An 11,708-nucleotide genomic window follows, 5' to 3' on the forward strand; every position below is an offset into this window, starting at 1 on the left:
TGTGTGTGTGTGTGTGTGTGTGTGTGTGTGTGTGTTTAATTAAAATGTCATTATTTTCCAGTTGCTTACTTCCTGTGCTTTACCTTGACAGAAACCAGTATTTATACAAAAATAGTTCAATCTTAATCAGGATGAATTATTCATACTGAAAAGAGAATGGTTTTTAGTTTCATCTTCCTTTAGCTTCAATGGATTGTTTCTGTGTAACAAAATTTATGTTTTCAAACTTAACAAAAACATAAGAGTTAGCTAAGGAAAATTCTTTGCTCTTGCTGTGGGCATTTACCTCACACTGTAGCACCATTATTCTCTTGGGTGTTAAAATTATATGGAAATAGTATGAATAATCAAAAGCCAAGCTGAAACTGCTTCATTGCCACATAGCTAACTAAGCCTCTCCTTCTTTTGTGTACCTTTTTCTTCAATCTGTGAATCCTCCAGTACTAAGCCCAGACCTGCCCAATGTTTTCCTCAGTCACTATCCACTTGATTTTGTGAGACAGTCTCTCACTGACTCCGAAGCTCTCTGATTGGCTGGGCTAGCTAGCCAGAGAGCCCCTGGGGTCCTCCTGCCTTCATCTCCCAGTGCCATAACAGGCTTTTTAAATGGATTCAGGAGATCTAAATTCAGGTCCTCATACTTGCAAAGCAAGCATTTTACACACTGAGCCATCTCTCCAGTCCACGAATTAATAACGTTTTGTGTGTGAGTGGGTTAAGTCATATGGAACTCTTACTAGTCTCTCATGCTTTGTTGACATTGATTCTTCTCAAACATATTTCAACTGTGGTACTTTGCTTGTTTGGCAACTCATGCATCTTTCTCCATCCTAGCTCAGTGTTGGCACCTTGTGCTGTGGACCCTTTCTGTTCAGGTTCACTTATTCCCAACTTACATCTCCAGCTCTGTTTCTCCATGGTAGTTAGGCTAGACTCCAGAGTCTTCATTCTTTGTCCCCCAAAGATAAAAAGACCATGGCTAGTTATATCCCTCAATAGAGATAAAAAAGAGGGAGATCCTATGAACATTTCAAGGGGGTTCCCCCAAGAATCAATGATTTTTGACTAAGTCTCATTTCTTTTTTGTGTTAGCTTTATTGTTTTGATTTTTATTAACAATTTATACTCTTTGACATTTTAATTGATGCTACAATGAATCATGATTATGTGTCTACCTCTCACTCCCTATTCCCATTCCCTAGACATCCATTCAACACAAATTTTTTTAGTTACATGTATTTTTCAAACATTTTCTTATAATTCCCTGAGTCCAGTTGATGCTGTCTGTTGTGTTTTATAAAAAAGAAAGAATGAACCAGGATATGTTTGGTAGAGGCATAGCACCAATTTTGTGTTCTATAAAAAAAAAGAAAAGGAAACCAGGGATATATTTGATAGAGTGAGGTATGGTGCGGTGGAAAGGGGGTGCCTCTGTGGGCCCATGCTGAGACATCCCTTCCCCCTCAGGTACCAGTTATATGACAGACAGAATATGGAATGCAGTTTATTTAGGGCATGGGGAAGGCCGTTGAAGGAATAGATACAGAGAATGGGAGATATATATATGAGAGAGAGAGAGAGAGAGAGAGAGAGAGAGAGAGAAAAGAGGTCAGCCATGAACATGTGGAGAGAGATGGGGGTGGCGAATGGGGGAGAGAAGGGACAGAAAGAGAAGAGAATAAGGGAGTGAGGAGGGGGGAAGCACTCCCTTTTATACTGAGTCAGGCATACCTGGTTGTTGTCAGGTAACTGTGGGGCAGAGACTAGAAGGAATGCTAATTCTGCCCACATGTGCATGGGTGTGGGCTGTCCATTGGAGCATGAAAACCTACTAGTGTGCACATCGTTAAAGATAATTGACTCTCCCTTCTCCAGAGGCTGCTGGTATCTCCTAATCTAGACACGAGACCTTATGAGACTCTTCACTATTCATGCTGAACTGTCCTCTGGCTTGAATTTTTGCAGATAACCACAGCTGCTGTGAGTGCAACAGCCATGCCATGTCCAGAAGACAATGTTTCACAACATCCCTCTCCACAGTCGAGCACTTAACTCTTTCTCCTCAGAGTTTCATGTCTCCTGAGCCTTGTTCTGGGGGAAGGGTAAAAGAATACTGATAATGATTTGTAACTTTAATTTTTTTTTCAAACCTTATTTTTAATGATAGTTCTTAAATGCACCTTCCTTGTAACCCACCACCTACCAAAGGTAGTGGAAAAGAAAGGATACAGGGCTAATGGAATTGTTAAGAAAGGTTCTTGGAAGCAACTCCCATCTGTTTTGTCTGGAAACCAGCAGTTTAGTTCACAGGTTAGCAGACAGTGGCAGCTCAATCCACTTGCAAACACCGTTCCAATATACCAGCAGTCCCTTTAGTAAAGCTGGGTTAGCAACAGTGGTGACATGACCTAGTAGAGACATCCAGGCCTGAACCTGGCTCAAATCAGCAGGAGGGACCAACAGGACCACCGGAAGTTCTTAGCTGTGCCTCTCTCAGGTAAGTGAAGATCAGAGAAGACTGAAGGAGAACCACAAGCATTGCACAGCCAGCTGTATCAGTAAGTCAAGCACTGTCTCCATCACTCCATGGACTCCTATTTATACCCTCCGAATATCACGTGTCCTCCACATGCCTTGCTCCATCATGGGTTTTGACTGAGCATGGCTCTTGCCTCAGCAAGTGTCTTGCCTCAGCATGAGTGTCCAATCATCTCAAGTCCATGGAAGTGGCAAGAAACTGCAACACACCACCAGAAGTTTTTGTTGTGTTTTTCTCTATGGCATCCCGACAAATGTAGCTCAACTATGCAATGTAAGGGGAACCCATACATGCATGTTGTAGCAAAGAATCTTTCATCACGTGCCCTTTCATGTGCTTGCTTTAGCAGAACATCCTTTAGCCTGTGTCTGCTTCAGTTAAATGTTCCTTCATGAGTCTCCTTTCATACCTATGTCCACTTTAAAATAAATGTTCCTTCACCTGTTGGCCCCAGCAAACCACCATCCAAACAACTTCCTAAAGATCCCCTTAGTTCTCGCTTCAGTGCTAACCCATTCAGGGCTTTCACCAGCCATTCATTCATTCTCAGCCTTTTGACCACCGCCTACTGAAAAAGGAAGCTTCTCTAAGCAAAGTCCATTTACATTTTCTTGACAATTTCACACGTGCACACGCTGCATTCTAATTACTCTCCTTGTACCCCTTTCTGTCTCCCTCCCATGTTGAACTGTCCCTATTCCCTACAAGTACTTTTCTCACATTCATATCTTTTTGTTTGATGACCCACTGAATTTAACCAGGGACAAACCATGTGACCAGGATTTAGAGATTGTTCATTGAGGACCTGTGGATTCATCATTGAATATAAAACTAAAGACAACGACTACCCCTCTTCCACAATCTCTCAGCAACCACTGTTTATCATGCAGGGACAGCTCAGAGAACTCCTCCCCATTCCATGATTGAGTAATAACAGTGCCTGTCTTGAGATTGTCTAGAGGAAACCTTAGCCTCTGTGAGATCATGGTTGCAATGGCTGTGTCATGTCCAGAAGATAACACTCTGTAGCTCTTCTATCTTCTGGTTCTTACTTTTTCTGTCCTCTCTTCTACTGTTTCTGAACTTTGGAGTAGACTATATAATAGTTTAAGGATAAACACTCAACCATTACTTATTCTCAATACCTACAGCAGTCATACTCTGTACATTCATGGTGTTCATTGAAAAGAAATATTCTCTGATTAAAGCTGAGACTTGTATTTGTCTGAGGCTACAAACATACATAGTTAAATGGCAATTTGAGGCCAAAGCATTTTGGCTATGGAATAATACTAAATGTCCCTCCTGGGGTCTCAAACTTCTCATTTTTCTCATTTGTTCGTTCTCTGTCTCTCTGTCCCTCTCTCTCTCTCTCTCTCTCTCTCTCTCTCTCTCTCTCTCTCTCTCTCTGTCTCTCTCTCTCTCTCTGTCTCTCTAGCACGAATTACCTTTTGTGGAGCAGCCCTCAACCAATCATAAATGGTTCCTTACCTCCATAATAGCAGAGCTACTACTGTACCAGTGGGTACGTCTTGCCCAACAAGTTGGCATTTAAGTTTGTAGAAGTGGCAGCTGGCTAAGACCAATGGTGCCTCTCTCCAGGACCCCAGGTGTCTAGCAGGATGTGTGTTGTTTTCAGCAATGGGGTCTTTTCAACTGATGGTGGTGGGAAACCAATAGGAATAGCAAGAGTCTACATTGCTCTGAGGGTCTTTGAGACTTCCCTGACTCATAAAGAAATTTCTATTACCTGGAACTAAGAATTTCATTTCACAACTCATGGGTTTTAGAAGCAGCATGATCTAGCCAGGCACTCTAATTTAGTTTAGTTTTTTTTAACTCTTAAATTTTCTTACAAAGTAGTAGCTTTCTGTAGTGTGTGTGTGTGTGTGTGTGTGTGTGTGTGTGTGTGTGAGATTTTTGTTGTATAAAAACCATCTCCAGTCCTCCAGTCCTTGCTACCTCCCATTTCCTATCACAATCCTCATTCCTGCTTAAACTGTATAACCCTAAGATGCCCCCTTCATACCTTCCTTTTACTTATATTCTATTTCACCTTTCTTGTAAGGCAATCCCTTACACCACTGGTCCCGTACTAGTTTTCTGGATTTAACAGGTACACAAATCATTCAAAGCTCAGATTCACATAGGAGAAAGAAAAAACAGTGCCATTTTTCTTGCTGGGATTGGACAAATTGGTCTTTTCTTTAACACAGAATAAAATCTCATTGTGAGCCTCTACATTTACATCATCTAATCATTAGTTGATGGACATCAAAATTGTTTCTATTTTCTTGCTATTGGGTGATAAGCATAAATCTTTCTCATAGGATATAGAGCACTGTGGTTGTAGGTGCAAGAATGGTATATAGCTAGGTCATACGGTAGTTTTATTTTTACCTTCTTCAGAAACTTCTGTCATGATATCCACAATGGCTGCACAAGCCAACACTCACACCAATGGTAGATATGGTTTCTCTTTACCCGTATTTACACTAGAATTCATTTTTATTTGATCTCTTAATGACAGCTATTCTGTTTTCTGTCAGATGAACTCTCAAAGTAGCTTTAATCTGTATAACATATCTGATAGCTAATAATATTCTTCTAAAAATTAGCTATTTTTATCTTTTCTTTTTTGAACTCTGTTCAGTTCTATAGTATGGTTGGGGTTAAGCTTTTTGTTTTCTTTTACTCTAAATATCAGATTGTATGTGTGTGTGGGGGGGTATATATGTCAATGGAGGACAGGACAACTTTGAGGGTTGGTTATTTTCCACCTACCTTTATGTGTGTACCAGAGATGAAACTTAGTTCAACACTGTGAATAGCAAATGCTTTTCCCTCTGAGCTGCTTGGTGGTGCATGTTTATTTTCTTGATGCTCAGTTTCTTGTGCTCTTTATATAGTCTAGATACTAATTAACTATGGAATATATGGTTAAGAGCGTTTCCTCCCATTCTATAGATTGTCTTGTAGTTGATGATTTCTTCTGCTGTAAAGATGCTTTTGAGTTTCATGGGATCCCATTTGTCAATTGTTTTTCTTATTTCCTGTGCTACTAGAATCATATTCAGAAAGCCCTTGCCTGGGCCTCCCACCTACGATATAGATGATGGCATGGGACCAGGAGTTCAGAAATCATTGAGTTTATATACTGTGCGGTTAGGAATTCTTTGAATGCTTATGGTGAAGGGGAGTGGAGGTGGGGTTAGGTAGGTTGTAACTCAAACACAATACTATTTAGTGGGACAGAACTGAAGCCGGGAGGAGATTAAAGAGTGCGGTATAATCAGGAACTAATTTTATGGCCTGCCGTATCTGTCTGTGACCTCTGGTTACTTTTTTTTTTTTTTCTATGATTCAAACATGGAGCCTTAATCTTACTTGAGTTTGTTATTTCTTTAAGGTCCCAAGGACAAGCACCTATAGAGTTTGGCCATTTATCAGAGAGAGAGCTAGTTTTTTGTGATGCAGAGGTAGGGAGGCTGTCTCAAGCTAGCCTTTGTGACTCCTTGGGGGTGTTTTCATTGAGGGAGCTTATGGGCAGTGCCATTTTAATGCCAGACTGGGTTCCCTCAGAGTGGCCAGGGAGGGGGAGGGTGCCCTGAACTTGCCGTCAGGGGATGCAGAGCAGAAGCCAGCTGCCTGTGTATGGGAGCTTGTCACAGATGGGAGGGAGAATGGGAGCTCCTATGGGAAAAAAAATGCAGAGGTAAACCATCCGCACACAACACTGGAGTCTCTTTGGTGAGGCTTCTAAGAAATAGGACAATTAACCGCAGAGAGCTAGCGTCAGTAATTTGGGGGCTACAACAGAGTCATTCTCATCACTGTGAAAGTAGTGTCTTTTCTCTTTACTGACCCAGGAACATGGATTACAGGCTTCCAAGTGGTTTCTAGCATCAGCACAGACCATAAACAGTGCTGCAGATTGCAGTAGAACCATGAACCAGATAACGACCCCCAGCGAAGCTGGGACCACAGAGATCAATATGGCTTCTGGCTGCAGCATAAACCCCTGACCTTCACCCACCAACTGGTGCAACACAGGCCTTTGATATTAACACAGACCAGGCTGTAGTAGGACCCTGAACCCAGACATGGGCCTCAGTGGCAGCACAGGTCCAGAAACCCTCATGGGCCCAGATGGCACTGCATGCCTCCCACATTGATGTCTCCTCCCTCTCCCACAGCACTGCCTGTTGACATCAACATGACTTCATGTTGAAGCACAGACCATAGAGTTCCATATGCTCTTCAGCGGCAGCTCAGGCCATAGCTATCACACTGACCCAGCTGCATTAAGACCATGGACCCAGACATGGCCCTCAGTAGCAGCTTGGACCTGGTCACCACTGCAGTCTTAAGTCACTCACACCAGAGTGGTCCAGAGGTGCAGCATGCCCCATGAACATGACCACAGACTCAGGCCACGGCACAAGCCATGAACAACTGTATGTTTTCAGGTGACAACACAGTTCTCAGACATCAACCCAGACCTCAGCCACATCAGGGGCCTCAGCAGTGTTACAGGACATGGTGGTCCTTCCAAGAGGTCTAACCTAGAAAGTGGACCATTCCTCATCTTAGGGCTCTGTCATTGACTAGATCTCGGACAATCCTAGTTGCAGGCAGCTTGTGAGGGGGCTGGATTTACACCTGTTCAAGGTCCCAGCTACTGTACACTATCACATCTTCTCTAAAGGGCAACAATATGACCTCAGCCTTCTCTCTCTCATCTGTCAGCATGATCAGGTCACCAGTTCCACCTTTCTCCACAGGACACACACCACTTTGCTCCACCCTCATTTCCATCTCCCCGACACCTATTCACTCCACAGAGTAGCTCCCTGGGCCAGGTTTTGGGGGCATTGGGCTGGCTGGTATGTGTGCCAGAAGAGGTCTGCTTGGTTTCTGCCTGTTTCTTTTTTAGCGTATACATATTTTTTATAGTTGTAAAGAATCATGCAGCTATAGTTGGATGTCCTTATGTTTTGTTTTGTTTTTGTTTTGTTTTTTTAAATCAGACATCCAAATTTTTATTAATATGCCACTTCTTTCTTTTAGAAACAATAATGTTGTGTACTGGTGATGTAGACTGATACTTGCAAGTTTTTATTTTTTTATGTTTTTTTTTTCTTTTTTTGTTTGTTTTTTGCTTAGTCATTTTTTATTGGATATTTTCTTTATTTACATTTCAAATGTTATACCCTTTCCTGATTCCCCCCCCCCAGAAGCTCCCTATCCCATCCCCACTCCTACTGCTTCCTACTGAGGGTGTGCCCCTACTCTTTCACCCAATTCTGTCCCCCTGCCCTCAATTTCCCCTACACTGGGACATCGAGCATTCACTGGATCAAGGGCATCTTCTCCCATTGATGCCCAACAAAGCCATCCTCTGCTACATATATGACTTGAGCCATGGCTCCCTCCATGTGCACTCCTTGGTTTCTGTAACCATTCCTCTGTTGAAAGACATCTGGGTTCTTTCCAGCTTCTGGATATTATAAATAAGTCTGCTATGAACACAATGGAGCATGCCTTGTAACTTCTATCTATGTACACATGAGAAACCATATAGCCAAAGCAATCCTAAGCAAAAAGAATACTGCTGGAGGGACCTCCCTATACATGACTTCAAATTACTCCACAGAGCCATAGCAGTAAAACCAGCACAGGGCCAGCTTTTTTACCTTGCATCTTAGTCATTCTGTCAATCCTAGCATCTTAGAACTTCATTCTCTAAGGCAAACTGTCTTTCCAAATGTGATTTATCATAAAAAAAAAACCCACTCTCCTTCCTCTCTGCACAAACATCCCAGTTCAGAAGACCTCTTTTTAGTTTAAAAAACCCTATGATTAAAAGCATGTTATTCATTTCCCCCATCTATTCACAGAGGTTTCCGAAGGATCTTTCATGACTTATTAATTAATGCAAGACACTAATAAACTCAGGCAGGATTCAAACAAAATACCCAAAATCTTAGTATCTCATCTTTGATTATAACAGCTAAAATTGTCAAGATAAAATTTTAAGTTTAAGTTGTCACAACATTTTTTAAAAAATACCTTTGTCAGTGATTAGAGAATATATGCTTTGATTGAGAAAATAGCATCATCAAAAAAGTCAAACTGCATTTATTAGTAGTTTTGTTATCAATAATTAAATTATTAATTAAATTATTTTATTATAATTAATTAAATAATAATTTATTTGTAAGACATTACAATAAACAACAACAACAACAAAAACACAGCAAAGCACCAGCACAAATCCTTGAGTAGATCAAGGAAATTAGATAGAAGAGCAGGGTGATTTGGTTTGCTCTGCTGTGGATAACCCTTGTACATGCTAGGCAAGCAATCTGCCTATGAGCTACATTCCCAATTCAAGACCAACTCTTGGGTGTTTCACCAAGCCTAAACTAGACTGAGCCCCTGCCCCATAATAAGAGCAGCTCCATTAAGCTAGAGACTAAACCTTTAACATATGGGCCTCTGAGAACACTCCAAATGGACACAACTGTGGTATACATTAAGGTGATGTATGTGTTATATAGGGTATTACCTTTGGTATGTGGTTTAAATAACTATAAAATTGGATAGTTCAGTATGTATTCATTTACTCTCTCATCCCGAATCATCATAATTGGTTGGGAGACTATGACAGAATAAATCAAAGTTCCTACTGCTAGGAACATATCCAAGTCATAAGCTCAATACAGTCTGAAAGTTCTCATACACAATGTGTGCATCGCAGAGTATCACATGGTGGCAGTTGCAGCTAAGTCTACAGGTATAATCTGATACAGAACATAAAGCACATGCAATTTGCTCTACTAAGCAACTCAATAGAGCTAGAAGAGTCCCAGGAAAATTAAAATATTCACACATCTTGGACCTAAAACTTCAGGGAGTTTCACATCTTTCCTAGGTCCCAGAAATAGAATGCGATGGCTATTAGAGAGGGAAGTGGGAAGATCAGACCTGAACTGCATCAAAACAGATGGGAGAACTTTAAAAAGAAAAAAGAGCAAAGGCAGACAGAGTAATTGAACAAGATGAACAGAATTATACAACAAATCATGGGTGTAGCAGCTTGGTAACCCTAGGAGAGATCATCTGGGCTTTCTGTCTTAGAGAAATTGCTAAATGATTAAGCTGTGTTTGAGTCTCAAGAGGATTTAACTAGACACAAATGATGTCTGCAGTTTTAATCCAATTCTTCCCTTGCTGTTTCCTTGACATACAGGAAATCTTTTCTCAGCTTTGCCCAGCATCAAGTACTTTGCAGCTATTTTCCCTGGGTTTCAGTTCAGCTAAAGGAGTTTCATACAGCCCTAGGCTGCTCATTTACCTTTGCTCAGCTGTCTTCTGTCTCCTCTACTTGTAGACTAAGGAAACGGCCTATATCATTGACAATGCAATGCCTCTCCCACTGCCTAGCAGGATGAAACCCAGAAAAGCTCTAAAGACTTGTCCTTATAAAGAAAAAAAATATGTGATCTCTTTCCATCCTGTCCTCTCTATCCCTTCCATACCTAGTCTGATTCAAAGTATGGAGTAACTCTTGGCAGTGCCAGAGCATTAATGCTTGTAGTAGGTGCAGCTACTGTTAACAGATCTGCCCTCTTTCTCTTTACTTCTCAACCTAAACCCAGAAATGATTTTCAGTGCCCAGTCCTGTTCTGAAGTGCTTAGCATGTTTCTTATTCATCCCAAATACTTGAATGAATTCACATAATTAGTTGCAATAATATTCCCACACATGTAGGTATGCCTGGACACTATAAAGATACAACTGAATACTAGAGTATACAAGAGTCACATACATAAGTACATATAGCAACATGCAAGTTGAAAGTATAGGAACTAAGGTTTCAATGAGAGCCAGGTACTCCTAGCAGCTTGCTGATACCACACCACATTGGATGCCAGGGAACTTTTAAAAACTTCTTTGATGCCTTGTCAACACTGTTCTTCCTTCCAGGTTGTTCTCTCTCCAAGGACAGTCGTCTGATGTCCATGTGCACACCACTGTGCATGAAGATGCACATACGCTAAATAAATGAACATTTCCAAAAAATGAAAAGCTTTTAAACAGACCTGGCATTTTGAAGTGGTAATGCTTTTGATCACCTAAGGGAAGATTGCTGATGATCATCCCTTTACTTAAGGATTTCCCATGCAAGGCAATGTCAGGTACCGAGGAGTCATTTTATTGAAAAGAACAAGGAAGCTTGAGATGTTAACATTACAGGATACATACACCAGAAGATCATGCCATGCAGAGGATGACAATCATCTGTAAATAAGAATAAGACAGGGAGACTCATTTAAACTTTCTGGTCAGTACGGTGTAATGCGTTTTCCTCCATCTGTCAGCTTGTCAACATGAAAAGGTCTTTAGAGAATAAAGAAATATTTTTCTTGAGATAGTCTCTCTCATTTTTTTTCCTCTCTTCAAATAATGAGTTGAGACAAACATCACTCTTCTGAGGTCACTGCTGAGCATTTCTGATTTGCTTGATATGTTCCTCTGCATGACATTGGACCACATTACAGACACTTTATAAAATTTTTGATAGGTCCCAGTAAGCACTCAAATGGGGTAATTAATGATGTCCAGGTCATAGTTGTCATGATTTTAGATTGTTTTGAAATTTGGTTTTTAAAATATTTTCCTCTGTGGAGGAAAACCACAACGTCCTTGTGGGCCCTGGGAAGTAGACTGCAACCCATTAATTATGGCTGTCTGTCACTGATTGTCCATAGAGCAATAGTGCTACACCACCTACATTATAGAGCTATAGTGAGAAATAAATGGGTTAGTAAATGTTAGACATTATAACTGTACTATTAGTAATAAGAGTAGAACGGAAATGCTAACTTTAAAGGTGTTCTTCCACGGCTTGTGTGTGTGTGTGTGTGTGTGTGTGTGTGTTTGTGTGTGTGTATTTGCTCCCACAGGAAAATACATGTTCATTAAGCTAGTAGCAGAATTGAATTACTTTATGTGCTTTTTTTGTATGATGAATTTTATGACTGGAGAATGTATTATTTTTTCTAATAGGTTCTTCCAAAATTATTTCTGGAGTTTATTTTCTTCATTTATTATTTCATATTTGTTTGCTCTACATTTTCATCTCATAATATGAATTATATG

Source organism: Mus pahari, chromosome 10 (assembly GCF_900095145.1).
Source record: "Mus pahari chromosome 10, PAHARI_EIJ_v1.1, whole genome shotgun sequence".
In the NCBI taxonomy this organism is placed as follows: domain Eukaryota; kingdom Metazoa; phylum Chordata; class Mammalia; order Rodentia; family Muridae; genus Mus; species Mus pahari.